At 46.1% G+C, this 16899-nt stretch overlaps 1 long non-coding RNA gene across 2 annotated transcripts in view; it reads left to right on the top strand.

Annotated features, from left to right (window-relative positions):
* Positions 1-13740, top strand: part of LOC106037768 (uncharacterized) — a 75874-nt gene extending 62134 nt beyond the window's left edge. Inside the window, exons 2-4 of one of the 2 annotated variants that reach the window (XR_010834815.1) lie at positions 7234-7380; positions 8338-8466; positions 12909-13740. This is a non-coding gene — a long non-coding RNA (uncharacterized lncRNA). The other variant, XR_010834814.1, reaches the window with a different exon arrangement.
* Positions 13741-16899: the final 3159 nt, after the last annotated feature.

The following is a 16899-nucleotide window of genomic DNA, read 5'->3' as shown; positions in this document are numbered from 1 at the left end:
GTATTCAGAAATATTCCAAGAAAGCTCTCCTGCAGCAAGGGCAGGGTGACGGCGTGTGGGGACACTGTCATGGGTCATTGAGGGGGTTGCTGTAGACTTGAGAAGAAAGCAAGCCCTGCTTGGAGGGAGGCAGGAGGCAAAAAGCCCCTTCCTTCATGCTGGCGTGGGGCAGTGCAGCTGCACACAGGTAGCACAGATGTGGAAGTACCAAAATCAAGGTAGAAATAATCCCACCTCCACCTGTATGCTGTCCTTGGAATTGTAACTGGGTTGTTACTGTGCTGAAATGTGCTTTCTGCTTCTTAATGTGTTTATTAGGCTGGTGGTGTATGATCTATTATGTTCTTAATTATTTTCTTGCTCGTAAGCGTCTGGATTTTTGTGAGTGATGAGATAGGGCAGTGTAATGCTGTCACGTAGGAACCTTAACTGAAGCGAAGGACTTGGCTTTTTAATACAATTTATATTTATGAGAAACTAATATAAGATGGTTTTACGTTTTCAAAGTACTATAACTAATATAAGATCATGAAAATAATGATGGTCAGGTTTGTCAGGATTTGGTCAGAAATTATGTGAGCAGAAACTGAGCGGCTGTAGGACTTGGGTCCCAATTTTGCAAAACACTTCAGTATTCATTTAATTTTGTGGGCAGGGCTGGTGTCCTGCGTTAAGTCCCAGAGTCTAAAGGAAGTTACTGAGTATTGATTGAGGGCATGAGTACCTAACATGCTGTGTTCTGTAAAACAGGGTTTGATCTAGGGCAGGATTGAATAGATAGTGAAGCTGGTGTTTGAATCTCGTATTTATTCTCAGGGAGCCTTACTTGCTGAGCGTTTGCAGAGGATGCATGTGAAGAGTGTGCTGAGCACGGCAGGATTAAACTGCCTTTGAATTTGATTTCCTAATTTCTCTTGGGGTTTGGTTGGTTTGTTTGTTTGTTTTCCCTGCCACTGTGGGTGAAAATAAAGCTCAAGTGGCGTGTTTGGTTGTTACAGTCACAGAGTACCCTGAATATCAGCAGCTGTCATCCGCACAAGGAAAAGAACCAGTTTGGTACTTCTGGAAGTAATGAGCCCAGGGGACAGTCATCACTGCTATTAATACATTGAGATGTTCGGAATGTGCCCGTAAGTTACTCAGCTTCAGAGCTCCTTACTCAGTGCTGCATCTGGCTGTGAAGTTTCATAATGAAGTCATTCAAAATTAAGTGGTTTGCAAAAAACCAAATCCATTTGAATCCTTAGTATTCATTTTTTTTTATTTCATAACAATTTCAACTTCATAGTACTGAAGGCTCTGCGTGTGTATAGCAATGTTTTTATTCTTTAATTTCAGTTCAAGAAAAATACAAAAGTAACAATATTTGAATCCCTATTTCAAACTGCTCACTGGCTAATAAGTTTTCCCCAGTATAAATCAAGGTGTTGTCAGAATACACTTTTCTCAAATGTCAAGGTCAGCTAGAGGTTTGTAAAATTGTTCATGCCAAGAGAAACTAACGAACCAGTTAAGAGACTGATAGAGAAGTTTGGCTCTGAATATGTTGGTTAATCATCTGAGAGTCCACTAAATATTATTTTGATTACTTTCTTGACTTTATTTCTGTATTTAATTTGAATAAATGTGAGTCACACAAACTAATTTTGCTACGAGACATGTCTCGGAGTCCTCTTGGAACCTATTTTAATTTTATGTTACATATAGACTAGAATGCAGAATAATCACAGCAGTTGCTGCACAGGTATTTTAGACATTGATATAGATGTAGCATAAAATTGGAATACATGCTGTACTTTAAGCTACTCAAGTGAATGGATAGCTCCAGGTGGACTTTGAAAATGTTATGAGGTGACCATTTTCCCAATGATTAGCACCCAAAATGCTGCCATAGCTCTTAGAACTTCGCTCCCACGTGTTGGCATTGAGAGGAATGTGGGTTCAGTCAAGGGCATCTATGGAAACTTCAACTCAGAGCTTTGTAGATCCAACAGACCCTCGAGGGGCAAGGAGCAGGCAGCATTGTTGGTAAGAGCAGGGTCCTCTAGAGCCTGGAATATCTGAGGTCTCTTTCCTTGGCTCTCTGTCTCCCAGATTTATTTTCAGTTCTCTGTAATCACCTTGAAGTCTCTTCTTGGGTCGTTTGAACTTCACTGACTCACTGGAGAGGTAAAACAAGACCTGGAAAGGCTGTTTTCCTGATGAAAACCTTCAAGACTGGGCCGTCTCCTCTCCTGCTGTACTGCACTCCAATCCTCTCAATTTTCACCAGCGCGCAGCAAAATCACAGGCTCCGTTTTCAGCACCAGCTCCCTTTGCCAGCTCATGAAAAAAAGTTCCTTTTTCCTCTTCTAAATCCAGCTTTATTCCTTCATTCTCAAGAAGGGGAATTGAGGTTTTAAGTCAGTAGCCTTACTACATCTAAGGGATGGTAGAGGCAAGCGATGTAATGCTGTTGGCAACTCAAATACGCTCCTCTGAGAGCAAGCCTCCCCCCGACAGGCGCTGCTTTTGCAACCCCATGCACATGCTGAAGTTTTCCAGCAGCGCTTAAATTTCCACTGACCTCAGTAGCCCAGACTGTCAGACCATCCAAAGCCTTGCAAAAGGAATCATTTAAATAAACACGCAGTCTGACCTCCCAGAGGAGGGCTGATAATTAAGCACTAATTTGAGCAACATTTTAAAAGCCATTATGGATTTTATTTGCAGATCAGCAACTGCTTAAATGGATGGCTTTAGGGCATGAGAGTTGTGCTCATCCTTTTTAAATGTGTAAGGTGCTCTCCTTGGGCAGCTGTGCTTGGACCCTTCTTGGTTGCATTTTGGAGAGCTGAAGGAGTAACAGGTTCAATGCAAGCCTGGTTTTACAACACAGATATATTTTAATCAGGGCTAACTTGCTGACAGTGTAATGGAATGTGCAGATTTCTCATTTCTTTCACTCATCAGGAATGTAACTGGTGAAACTGAAACAGATAATTAGAGCTTATAGCAAAACAAAAGCACTTGTGGTAGGTACTAGAAGAACAAGTGGAGCCCATTTCCCATTGACATTCTGATGTATCCCACAACTCTGCTTGATGCCTTAGACATAAAAAACAAAACAACAACAAAACAGGACTGAAAAAAATGTGGCCGAGTTCCTGGGAGCCCTGAGCACCATTGCCTGAGAGTGATGAACTGCCTGATTTGTGCAGTGCTAGCAAGAACGCTCGGGGAAGAGTTAGCATCCGAAGGAAAACACAATAACACTTTAAATCTTGGCCTTGGCTAAGTGGCAGCCTGCATTAATATATAATGGTATGGGCTAAATCAAGCACCATAAATATAGACTAGCTAACACTGGCTCCACATGGATCCAGAGCAACTGAAATAATACATTTCTTACTGGGAAAAAGCCCAAACTGAAACCAGCTTTGTCCTGGCAGACACATAACACCTGCTTATATAAATACAAACTACTGGCTTTTGCCTAGAGTAAGATGTGCCTCGATTATTTTCAAATTACTCCATAATTATGATAGAAAAAATGAAGAGTATCTATATTACATTGAACGTCTATGAACTCTGAGTCAGGCAAGGCTACAGCTGGTGCTTTACTTTGTTTTGAAGTTAGGAGTGCAGATTTTGGGGCTGATCAGTAATTTCCATTAGTGGGTTGTCCCTTTCATCTTCAGCTCTTTTTGGCAGCGATGGTGATGCTGACACCGAGCACCGTGCATGGTCGTGTGTTAAGCAGGAGGGCAGGAGCCTGAGCCTGGGTTTGTGCCTGAGCTGTGTATTTGTCTGGACCTAGAGCTTGTGGTAAGCTGTGTGGAGGTTACTGGCCACGCTCCTCTTGTGAAGGAGCATGCACGGGTTGGATTACACGCTCGACAACATGTGCAAGAGCGTGTGATGTTCTTGCTGATAAAAGGGTGGTTGAACAAACAGTCCCCAGCGATGACCCACTGCGGAACCCACAGGGAAGGGGGATTACTGGATGGAAAGCACATGCAAGATCAAACAGGCAAGTATTGCGTGGCTTGGTACAAGATGTTACACCGCATCCGCTGAGCAAGGTGACCGGGCAGCTCCCATCTCAGTGGGAAAGGCGCAGAGCACGCGAGACAACCGGATTTTCAGCAAACATTGAAGCATAACATTGGTATTAACCTCTGTCAGGTTCCCAAATGCATCCCGGTTGCCTGCCTCTTCCTGGCTAGCAGCGAGTGACTCGTGCCGTGACCCAATCTGGCCTATTTGGGACCCAGCCAATTCCATTCCCCAGCTGCTTGCTGTTGAAGTAGCTCTGCTCGAGCAGTGGCAGCTGCGAGCCTGGGTGGCTGTTGAGGAATGCGTGCTGGACTGCAGTCCCTTTTTCTGGGGCGTGCTGCTTGTGCTGGCTGCTCTGCCCTACCTCGTTTTAGTGGTATTTGGGGACTCCTGGCTCTCCACATGCCCTGGGGTGCTGTAAGCTTGCGAGCTGTCACCCTTCAGCAGCAGCACAGCTCCTCCAGAGTAGCTCAGCCGGCAGCACCCAGCACGTGGAGCCGACGGAGGGAGAGAGAGGACAAGACTCACCTCCAAAAATACGTGTGGCCCAAGGTGGGGAGTGATGCAGAAAGCCTGGTTCATGGTGGTTGAGCTCAGGGTGTACGAGGTGTGTCTGTCCAGCAGTTTCCTGGGGGAGCTGGCCTCAGGGAGCAGGAGCTCTTTGTGCTCCTCCCCAGGGCAGCTGGACTGGTGCCTGCCACAGCCTTAGGGTGGGCTCCAGCCCCCATCCGTGCAGTGGGGGCTTCTGCACCCTCTCCGCCTGCCCAGGGGGGCTCTCGGCCTTTTATCTCTGTGAGGGTGCGCCACAAGCCCTGCGAAGCCTTCCTGTTATCACCCTCTCTGTTCGTGTGTCTGGAGTGATTTCAGTTGCAAAGAGAGAGACGGTGGAGACCTCGGAGTTTAATTCAAGATTGTCATCTAGAAGTAATGAGGTAATTATCCTTCTAAATCTGTGTGTTGTGATGAGGCAGAAAACAACTTAGAGTCAAGCAGAGGTCATTGACTTGCTTTATTCTTGTTCAAGAATGCCAAAATGTAAATGATTACACTAACAGCGTGTCAAGGTTGTCAGTAAGCACGGAAACATGTCATGTATCTGTCCTGCCGGGAATGAAGATTTCGCTTTTGTGTGCTCGGGATTTGGTATGTTAAAAACCAGTAGGCAGAATGAAAAGGAAGTAGCAGCTCCTGCACTGTCTGGTGTCCTCTGGATGAGAATAGTTTTCTTTACTACCAATATCCTTAACAAAAAATAAATTTAAAAGCTGTGCAGGTAAACATGCAATTGCGGTTTGGTTTTGCACCAGCAGGAGGTGGGCTGTAGGCAAATTGTGGCTGCTGTGCCTACCTTCTGCCAGGGCACTGGGGCCGAGGTGGCACTTGCGAAGCTGCCCCCGAGGAGCACCAGTGCTGGGAAGTCCGGTTGGACCATGGGCCAGGGCCTGGGTCTTGCTTCTGAGGAAGCCTCCTCTTGTTTCAATAGCTCTTCCTGCAAAAATGAGATAAACTTGACTTTTCCTACTACATATCTGCAGTGAGAAAGCAGCTGTAGAGATGCCAAGAGGAACCTGGGAGAAAATTGAAATGTGTACTATTTTTTTCCCCCCTATTTTCCAATAGATGGAGGCATTCTTCATCTAGCACTATAAACCACTAAGCCTTTAGGTCATAAACAAGAGAAATAGTTTAAATAATAAAATGCTGGGAGGGACGCACGTGTCAGCACCTGGAAGCCGTGCAGGCTTGGCAATAGCTCTTTTTGATCAGACATCTCTATCAAGCTCCCCAAGCCTCCCTGCAGTGCAGGTAGCAAATTGGTACTGATGGCAGCATAATGAGCCCGGCCAGGAGAAACCGATGCCTGCCATCGCAGCTGGGAACAAATCAATTAACGGGGCAGGCACTTGTAGGGTGGGCAGCCTGGGCTGTGCTGTTCTCGGCTTGTGCCATCCGCTTCTGGGGTCCCTGCATGCTCTACCCCACGGTGGGCATAGGGAAGGGCTGCTCCTGCCTCCTGCAGCTGCCTTGGAGAGGGGTTGAGTCTGGGGGAGAGGTGGCAGCAAGGCAGATGAGCTTGTGGAGAAAGGGGAAAGGCCCTGTGAAGAAAATAAGGATGTTTCTGCTTATAAAATACGACATAGGTGGCTGTGAAGCAGGTAAACCTGGGAGAGGATTCAGAAGGATCAAGAAAAAAAGGCATATAACATCACTTGCCTTGCCATGGGGACATGGGGTGTATTTGTTTTCTCTCCATGGTAGTGCTGCTTCTCTGGGAGGTTACACGGGTGGCTGCGAAGAGTTTGTTCCCATGTGCTTGTCTAGGGGAGGCCTGTGAATGCCCTCGGAAATAACCTTTGTGTCTCGTTGATTTGACAGTTATGTATCTGAGGCTTTTCAGGACTCACAGTGGACAAAATATACCAAGTTACGGAAACAAATTTTAATAAGTCCTAAGGTCGAGTCGAAGTGCTGCTGTAGTTTGCACCGAGCTGTTGCTCTGGTTTTACAAGCAATTGCCCCCCTGATAACTAGAGCCTCTCCTTTGCTTTCATCCGGAGCAGATGCTGCTCCCTCAGGGTGCAGGGGGAGGAGACTGCAGCGATAACCTCAAGGCCAAACACCTTGGCAAGCAAATTTTCAAGCTCCAGGGTGTAGTGACTTAACCAAGTCATTTCCCTTAATGTACTTATTGTGACTTAGGGCTTTTTCCTCTGCCCCATAGCAGGCGGACTGGCAGGCTCCGACAAGCAGAGCGAACTGGGTATCAGTGAGCAGGGGTGTCGGGGATGGGGTAGCACTAGCTTAGAGGTATTCTTCTGTTTCTGTAGCTAAATCTGCTGCTCCTGTACTCTCAAATGAGCAGAGTACTGATTCACAGCCCTGTGTCATCCACAGCTACTTTTCATGCTGCGATCAGAAGGAGAGAGTGGGCAGAGGTTCAGGGCTTCACAACCAGGCTTTGCTTTAGAGATGCAGTCTCTTATTTAGACAAGGAACTGAGAACCAGAACCCAAAAATAAACAGCTTTTATCCTTTCATATCTTTGCAGCTCTGATTTTTTTTCCCCCTCCAAAACAAACATTCTCTCCTACATGTAAACACTGACATTTCTTTCAATAAATTTCCAACAGAGGTTTGAAATAGCTGTGTCTTTGCAGAAAGCCACATTAATTGAATAATTTCTGCTTTTGACAGGCATTTGAAGATAGAAACTTGTCTGTGAGCAGAGTACCCACGGTTTTTCAGTAATAAGTCAGTACTTCGAGGAACTAAAATCTCAAGAATTCATGCCTTTTAGTGCTCCGTTTATGCTCCAGTTCATATTTGTACTGCAAACGACAGGTTTGTGTTTAAGGAATTGGTAAATTGTATTTGTGTATGGGAAAGCATCGACACGAGTTGTGTAGAGCAAGTAGGAAATGAAACCCTAAGCCCCAGGGAAGCTGCCAAAGTTTGAATGTATGTTTTGGAGTGGGGTACGTGTTCAGTCGTAACAGTTTTGCAAATCAAAATACCCAGAAAGGCTTCAGTTTTAGACAGAGCTGTTTTGTGTTTGTCACATCGGTCAAAACCATCCACTTTTACCTGGCTGAAGCTACATGGTTCAGTTACAGCTCCACAGAAATGTGGGCCCAGTGGATCGGCCACCAAACTATTTGGGGCAGGCTTTTTGTTGTAAGGGCTTTGGTCCTCCCCAGCGTATGCGAGGTGTGCAGCCACTCCAGGCTTCGTGGACTAAGCCTCCCTAGTCCCAGCAGTTACTCTGATTTTTCTGTTTGGGGAATTTTGTAAAAATGTGAAACTTGCTTGTGATGTTACATTGCGAAGCATGCCGGTCTGCATTTTGTTTTATAAGATTAAAATATCCTCTGTATCCCTTTTCGTATTTCCTTCAAGTCAGGCTGGAATTCCCAAGCTTCTCTTTCCCTCTCTCACTGTTGTAACCAAGAAGAATTAAATTTTGTCCAGTCTAACAACCGTGACCTTTTCAATCTCATGCGCTTGTATTGAATTTCATCTGAGCTAGGGACTTTTCTTCCGGCATCCAGAAAAATCTCTTTGCCCTACAAATAACTTTCACAAATGCAGAAGCTGGTCACTAATCAGAAGGGAGAAATGCCTGGAGCTTTGAGACTCGCCGTTCAGCTGGTGGCTGTCCACACGTGCACTGCTGCTAAGGGTGTCTGGAAGGAGGCTGTATGCAACCGGTCCCTTCTGACACGGGGATGTCTGGGGCAGGGAGGGGATCTGATCAGCAGAGGCTGAGCAGCACTTAATTTGTTCCTATTGATCTTCCAGCAGAGGCACCAGGCACTGTGATCAAACACCGGGCTGCTGGACTGAGATAAAAGGTGTCTGCTTCTAACGTCGTTGGCTAACAACACAGCTGCTTGTGGTGGAGCAAAGTCCCCTGACCCAGGGGTGAAGGTGAGGAGAAGCTCTTGGGTCCTTTGTCACCAGGTGGGGCAGGGGCATGGAGCACACCCTCCAGTGAGCCCATGAGGATGGAGCGTGGGCTGCCTCCACTCTGGTCTGGAAGCGAGGTATTTGCTGCAGAGAAATGCCTGAATTGTACCAGGGTGAGAGAGGGAAGGAGCTAATATAGTGCTCAGCTGGTGGGCAGCTAGTCTGGCAGGGGGAAATGAAGGCAGCAGAGATGCTCTCTCTGTCCTAAGCAGGCTGGGATGCTCCGTGTTTATGATTTTTGTGAGTTTGGAGCCTCACACAGCAAAAATGACTAGTTCTCGCAAGAAGCGTGCCATATGTTGTTGCATATGGCTGAAACATCTGCATACGTACCCAGGGATCTGAGAGATGTGGGCAGCTTCTGTTACAAATCTAGCAGTGAAGGAATTATCTTTTGGATTTATCCACGTGTTTATTTATTTTTAACCTCTAAGGCCTTAATAATATAGCGGGTAAAGCTCTTGGAGGGAAGTTGTTTTCCTGGCTTTGTCTTGATGGGATTTCATGAAACCTGCAGTGAGAAGTGCGTATAGAAGGTACTGACAGCTGTTTGTCCAGGAGCTACCAGTGCTCCAGCCACCTCTGGGGGGGATGTGCGAAGGCTGAGTGAGTTGTCCAAAGCTCTTCCATAAACTGCTACTACCAAGGAAGCAGCAATAGGAAACTACAGATAGGACACTCAATCTAAAATCCTTCAATCTAACAGATACTTTTGCATCTTCCATCATCCTTTTTGTCCAAGGCTGATTCCTGTGATTCATGTATGTGATTTCTTTATACTATACTACAAAGTACAGAGCATCCAGTGGTTATATCGTTAAGGTAAGGAGTTTAATAGGATTACAGAAAAGGTGAACAAAAAAATATCTGTAGTCATAGTAGCTCAGATGCATTGGGATAAAGCCTGCTGGTCCTCCTGCTCAGAGATGTTCACTGACAGTACAAGACTCTTGGAGCAGTGGCAGCAGCAGATCTGTTGTTTGTAGGTGGGAATTTTTCTGTTTTTTTCAAAGTTACGGGGTTTTCATGCAGGAGTTTATAAGGGACCAGAGATACTGATTCTTTATTGTGTTCGTACAGGAAGGCAATCCCTTATCCTGGCAAATGGTAAGGGTAAATACCACAGATTGGTGAAGAAAGTGATGTTTATGTGGTTCCCAGCTGAGCTAGGATGTGGAGCTCCTGAGGAGCCCTATCATGGGGATCTGAAGCATAAAGTGCTTTTTCTAAGCACATGCGAATGCAAAAAGACTGACCTCCTTCAGTTGTATTTGCGGTGCAAAATTCTCGATCACGTGTAAATTCCCCCAAACTTTTAAGCAGATGGTAGCAGATGGTGGAGGTGGATAGGGGGTGAAGAGATGGAAAATCATCTGACAAAGCAAATGAAGGAACCGATTGAACTAGTCCTTAAATATAAACGTATTCTAGGCAGCGTTCTGCAAACCTCCTTTCATCATCCTACGGAGGGTGGACTACTGATGGGGTGAGGCATATGGAAGGTGGGGGAAGGTGAGTCACCCGTGCTTTGAGCACAGCTTGTGCTGCTGCTTCTTCACCTGCATCCTCCCAGTTCCCACATGCAAGAAAAGGGGGCGGTAACACACGTGGACCCAGTGGGAATGTCTAAAGGTGGGTGCCTGCAGCGTGCTGTTACTTTCTCTAGCCTACAGAAGGGCCACCTGGTAAAAAGCTGGTGGTACATGAGGGCAAGGCTGTGTTTATGCTGCTCCGGGAGGCTGCCCAGCTACCTCCTGAATAGCACTTCTGCAAAAGTGTTGAAGGCACGTGTCTGTGCCGTTTTAATGCTCCAGCAGAGCTCCTCAGCATTACACCTGACAGGGGATTGACTGAATGTATTTCAGCACATCAAAGAGTTGACTACCCGTACAGGCGTTGCACCCAAACCTCTCCAACTCACTGTATTGTTTCAAGACAGCTATAATTAGGTATAATAACTGCAATCAGAATTAAAGCTCCTCATAATGGAGATACTTGCTTCTTAATTCAGTATTAAAATAGTCTATTTCAATATTGGATAAACACTTCAGAGAAATCGATGAAATATATTGCACAAACATCTGATTTGTGGATGGTCTTGGGTGCAAACTATTGGGGGGGAGAGAAAGGAGCCCAGATTGAAGCCCTGTACTTCAAAACAACATGAGCTAGGAAATAATGTCATCTGTTTATTCAGTATTGCTTGCAACCTGCTATTATGTGTAAGAGAACATATGATTCCTACAGAAGATTTCTTGGATGGCAGAAATTCCTAAATACTATTTTAATTATCTTATGCCAATAGCTTAGCATTTGTGGAAGGTATCATCTAATTAAACTAGAATTTTTAAGTATCAGACAGCCTGAAGACCAGTAATAAGAGACCAAGATCTGTCTGTATTGCAGATGGGATGTGCTACTCTAATAGGCAATATATGGCTTTAGGCAATATTTAATTGAGTAGTTAAACTATCTTTTCCAGACGGGAAAATAAGTTACTGCTCATCTCTTCAATTTATTTTAGCTACACATTGTTTACTGAGGGAGTGGCAAGGGAGTGTAGGACTTCCCCAGATATGTCCAGGATGATTTGTTCTCCCTGTACATCATAAACCCCTCAGTTCAAGGAGAATGGCTTCTACGCATGTGGAGAATGGGGTATATATAGCTGCAGTTGTGCTCTCCTTCCTTCAGAGGATACGCTGCTGGTCGTTGTGGTGGGATCACAGAGATCCAGTCTTCCAGTCCTGCTAGACTTTGCTGTGGGCAAATATACATGTTTAAAAAAATACGTGTAATATATATATTTCAAAAATGCAGGAGAACTGCTGTTTGAGAACTCTGGAGCCAGATCTGGAGTGCATGTCCTGCCGGGGCTGCGCAGTTTGCCTGAGAAGCTTTTCCAAGCTCTGGGACAGCCTGAAAATCTTCAGTTTGAGCCACAGCTTTTTGTAGCTGGAGAAATTTTAAATTATCTGGAAATTTTCAGTTTTCAGTCTGTTATTCCTCCAGTTGCCCCAAATCAGCCAAATAAGCACACAGAAATACGCAGTATTGTCTGGTGCATGGGAGCAGAGCTTAAACCATTAGTGGAAACTTTCAGTTAATTATATAGGCTCCACGTGATTTCAGATCTCCAGGCTGTACTTTTTCCACAGTCAAGTGCCCACATCTGATTGTGGCCATGTGATGGTGTGTTAGCTTCAGTGCCTTACGCTGGCTGCAGGAGCACAGCTGATATTTGATCTGGCATTAAGTCTTCTGGGACAAAGTCACTCCTTGGAAAGTCCTGAGCAGATCTGAGTCGGTCGGCTGGGTTGGTGCCAGGCTGGTGTTTTGTGTCCTGTGGCTGTCATGTTTTTGATTGAGTGCTTTGAGCCTAAAAACTGATTCTTCCCATCTCGCAGAACCACGGCCTGCCCAAATCCTCCACGACTTGTGAATATTTGTGAACATAATAACAGGTCTGTGTGTGTGGCAGAGCACTGCATTCAGTCTGTCCATTCCCAGACAATTCACAGCTTGCTTTCCACTTGGCCAGTTCTCCTACCTGCTGTGGGCTGACTGAGATAACTATATTCCCCCTGGGCAGCCTAACAATCTGCTGAAATTCTGGTGGGAAGGGGAGGGTGGAGTACTTCTAGGTGTGCACACACAGCTGTTAGAGCCTTTCCTCCCTACGTGCTTTGTAGGGCAGGAAGATCTTGTTGTTATCGGAGTGTTATGACACCTGAGAGTAACTTAAGGGACTAGAGAAAATGGCTTTTAAAATTCTAGGTGGTCTGTTTTTTCCCCTTGGTAAAAGTATTTTGTTAAAAAGCTAATAAAAGGTTGCTTTAATGAGTATGGATGCTTTCATCGTGTTGCCCAGAAACTGCATGGGCTGTCTAAGAAGATGTCTTCAGGGGAAAAAGCTAACTGGAAAAGCAGACGGTGCAAAGCTTACGTCTCTGAAATGTTTCTCTCCAGACACGTTTATCAGAGTGCTTCTGAGCTGTGGAAATGCAGCGAAGTTGGCACGAGGCCGGGAAAGCCGCGCTTGGTCTGAGTTTTCATCTGCGCTGATCCCTTCAGCGATCACAGGGACGAGCCGGGTGACAGCTGAGCTGCTTCACACTTGCCTGGAGGTGTTGAACCTGGTGCAGAGACAGGTCCCTTTCAAGGGGCAAGGAAAATCTGTTTATCTGCTGAAAGGTCAGAGCCTCGGATGTGACTGAAGTCCCAGCGGAGGCTCTGTCGCCGCAGGCCTGCTCTGCGAGCAGGAGTTATCCCCTCCTGTTCTCCTGCTCTGGCAGCCAGCTCCCCTGCCTGTGACCTCGACCTTCCTTGCTTTTAACCAGGCTCTGAGAGAGCCCTCCTGTGAGGAAGAGGTTTTCTTCTCTTGATCAGTTCCTCTTTTTCAGCCCTGCAAGTGCTTGGCTGCGATGGAGCAGACTTCATGAGGCAGCGCGTCCGGGCTGAGGCCTGGGACCCTCACACAGGAAGGGCTGAGGAAGCAGCCTCACCAAGCAGTGAGTTTCAGGCCAGAGACGGCTTCATCATCCTTTTAGAGTCCAAGTGAGCAAACCCGGGTTCATCTCCTATGGGGAATTCCCCTCTGCCAGCACCGCTACATCTGGTGTGGGAGTTGGCGCTTTCCTAAGCCCTAAATGAAGGTGTGATGGAAACAGCGTGTGTTTCTGCAGTGGCAGTTTTATTTTTAAAACGAGTGAGCATAGCTGTTTTCTAAGCTGCCTGGAACATAAATTTAGTACACAGTGTCTGAAAGCATTTTACTAGCCAGCTCCTTTTCAACAGGCCTGTCTCTCTTAGCCCAGTTTAAGGGTAGGTCTTTCAAGCCAAAGCACAGGTGTGGGACAGGAGCAGCGGCACAGTGAGGAATAAGGCTTGTTCTGCACCCACAACTATAAATCAGCAATAAATTCAATCTCCAAATGTATTTTATTGCATGTCCCTGCACATCCATAAATGATGTTTCACATTGGCATTACAGAAACACTAAGTACTCACAATTTCTACATTTTCTTTAATTAAAATGTATTTAAAACCTGGGCGCAGGTCAAGATTGGATTTTAGTGATTTGTTGCTCGCAGTGGTGAGTACTTATTCCCTTTCAGCTCTTGTGCACGCTGCCTGACTGCAACATGAGAATTTTTTTATCTGTCTGGGTTTAAATTCAGTGGCTGAAATGTTTCTTTATAAAAAAAAAAAAAAAAGGAATATTTTGCTAGCTAAGCCTTAACTTCAAAAGTGCTTTTCTTTGTCTCTCAGATTCTTCCTTTAGGATGGAGTACCCTGCTGTCGCCTGCAATAGGCCGCTCATTAGAACGACATCCTGATAGCAATGGGCACAGATCTGTTTCTTCTCCTGTGCTTTCTGGCTGGGCTGCTCCAAAGGCTGATGAATTTGGGAGCAGCTCAGATGCAATTCGGTTTTTGTAATGAGAAGCAAAGTTTGCTGGAAAGGTAGCACTTACCCCCTCCATCAGTCACAGCCAGAACAGATGAAAGCTGGATGAGGATGTGGTTAAGCAGGTGTGGGAGAGCTGCTCCCCACAGAAACCTTAGGGACCAAAGGGAGCAGCAGGAGGGAAGATAGCGAGGTAACTGATGACATTGTCCCCTCTGTAGGCAAGCCCTGCAGAATGTCCCAAAAGCCCTGTGAAGTGCAGGCTCCCAGGCTTCAGCCAATGCATGCTCCTTCCAGCAAGTTCCCTCTCACCTGTGCAGCACCAGCAGGCTGATGTGAGTTATTATAGAAGTGAGTTATTTTAGAAATTCTGTTTAGGAGCTCTACTGGAGATACTTGCTTGTGGAAGCTGAGCTGAGTGGGTGGCTGTGACTGCCAACAGAGCTCCAGTGCAGAAACACAACCGTGCTGAAGAGCTCTTAGTCATGCAACAAAGAAGCATCACGTAAACTCCAGCCTCTTGTCTCTTGTGTACAAGAACATGAGGAAAGCAGTGATTTTGTGGAAATTTGTGATTTTGTGATTTTTTTGTGAAAAATCCAAATCATAGGCAGGGTCTGCCCCATCTCTTTTCTCTCTGAATCTCTTGGGTGATGGCTTAGAGCTTCTTGAGGGAAAATAGGGAAGAAGCATCATCAAACCAGAAAAGCAATGCAACTTTTTAATAGATCCACACCCAGGGCATTGCTTCTTTGTGCCTGCTCCTCAGTGTCCTCTGCTCTAGCTCTTGTGTCCTCTGCTCTAGCTCTGTATCTTTAGCTGCTCTTGTCGTCATGCTGTCTAACACCTTGGCTGTGTGTGCTGCTTAAGCTCACACCTCCTGTCATGGAGTGGCACTTAAAAAGTCTGTGTAGCAACACAACTTATTTTATTAAGTTTTAGGACTGTGTTTTATGCTCTGAAGGAACACTTTCTTCACATAAATGCTTTGACATTTTTATAGAAATGGCTATAACTGTGTTATTTCGTGTGGGGAGGAATTTATTAAGCCTGGATCTGAATCTCATTTTTATGCTATGCAAATGAGTAATAACAAGCCTTCTTCATTACCAGCTCAGGGCTTAGGCCATGGCTATTAAATTCCCACCTTCCCTTCAGTCTGCTGCTATCAGACTGCCACGTTAGGCTGCAGCCTCATCAGAATTCATAAAACCAGCCCGGCCTTGTGGTGGAGTACGAGGCTGCAAAATTAAAACCTGAGCAGCAGAACACGGTATTTCTTTGCCTATTGAGAGGAGCAAGCCAAGGTATTTCAGAGCGTGATGGGCTGAACAAGGGATGACACCACCTTGATTACTTGTGATTATGAAAAAATCCACAACAGCCAATACGGTGGGGGAAAGCATAAAGGTCCGTTTATCTCACTGCTCTGGTCTGATCACACGTCAAGCAGAAACACCCTGGTTCTTGTAGTCCCCGGAGTAGCTGCCATTGCACACCACTGTTAACGTGTTTGTTTGGCAGATAGATCATCAGTGGCGTTTATGGGTTTTAAACTACATGGATGCAAGATGAGGAACTAAAACCCAGCTTTCTCTCCCCTAGGTGATTTCACTCCCCAGAGACTGACTCTCTTTGTCCCAATTATTTTGAGTCGAGACTTTAGAATTTGGGTCCCAGAAACAGAGCCTATTTCTCCCCAGTCAGGGATGATGACCCCAACCCCTAAAACAGGGCAGATGTGCTGGGCAGAGTAAATGAAGAGGATAAATGGGTTGCTGCTCTGGCTTCTGCGAGCTTTGAAAATACCAGTTGAGTCAAGTCCCGAAGGTGAGAAAAGTAAGAGGAACATCTTATGTGTGCATGGGGGTGGGATTTTTTGTGGGCTAAGCACCAAATGTTCGGCCTCTTGTGGATCCAGCCCTGCTGGTCTGCAGTGACGTGCTGAGTGATAAAATACATATCCGAGGGAGTTCCTAGGCATGGTTTGGTGAGAGAAAGGGAGAAGAAAAGAGAAAGGCCTTCCTGTGAGCTGCATTTTCTTCACAGGGGAGAGCTATCAGCGCTCTTCCCAGAGCAATTCCAGGAACTGTAATTATGTTTTTGTGTATCGAAAGAGAAGTGTGTTCATACCTGACCTGGTGTCTGGGGAGATGAGACGTTCTGTCTTGGGAAATTGTCACCTTCCGGCTGGCTACTCTCACACAGCTATTGCTGCACACAGATTTCCCCTACAGTGTGGTCACAGTAACCTGCCAATATTCACCCGAGGCAACAGCAGTCTTTTCTGCTTTCATGGCCTTTAGGTCAGACTCTGGCTGGTCAAACAGAGCTAATGCTAGTGGGACAGATTCTTCAGATCTCAGGCTGTAATTTCCATAATACAGCATTACAGTTAAAGTAATAATAAAAAATTGTATCACAGCAAAACCCACAGATTATTTAGATAGAGGGCAATTACCTGCACTAGTCTAGACTGGATATTAGCACCAACATCCCCTGCTGTCCCTAAACCCCTGCACAACCTTCTGTTAGCATCCCGCAGCCCCGGCTGTAAAGCTGTAGTACCTGGAAATGAAGAGTGGAGGCTGGATTATAAGGCATGGCATCATTAAGCTAACTTTTTTTCTTTTCCCCCTTAACAGCCAGAAGTGATTTTTTTTGAAGAAGCGTGCAGCCTGCCTCCAGAATGAGCCTTAAAACGGTGCAAGGCAGGTAAGTGCCCCCCGGCCGTTCATTCCCTGCTGAGCAGCACCACCTAGAGGCTGAGCCGGGCTGAGCCGGGCTCTGGGGACAGTGACAGCCCGGGCAGGACCCGTTGTGTTGGGGATGGGGCTGCGGGGAGCGGCTGCATCCCCAGCTCCGCGCTCGGGTCCGCCGACAGAAGCGGGGCCCCGGGAGGAGCTGCAGGCATCGCTGCCAGCCCGAGGGAAAGAAATCCCCTCTGATGTTTGGCTGTATGAAAGAAGCAAGCACCAAAAGCA

This window comes from Anser cygnoides, chromosome 13 (genome assembly GCF_040182565.1).
Source record: "Anser cygnoides isolate HZ-2024a breed goose chromosome 13, Taihu_goose_T2T_genome, whole genome shotgun sequence".
Classification (NCBI taxonomy): Eukaryota; Metazoa; Chordata; class Aves; order Anseriformes; family Anatidae; genus Anser; species Anser cygnoides.
Note: the sequence above shows the minus strand (reverse complement) of the source record. Positions and strands in the feature narration are given on the sequence as shown.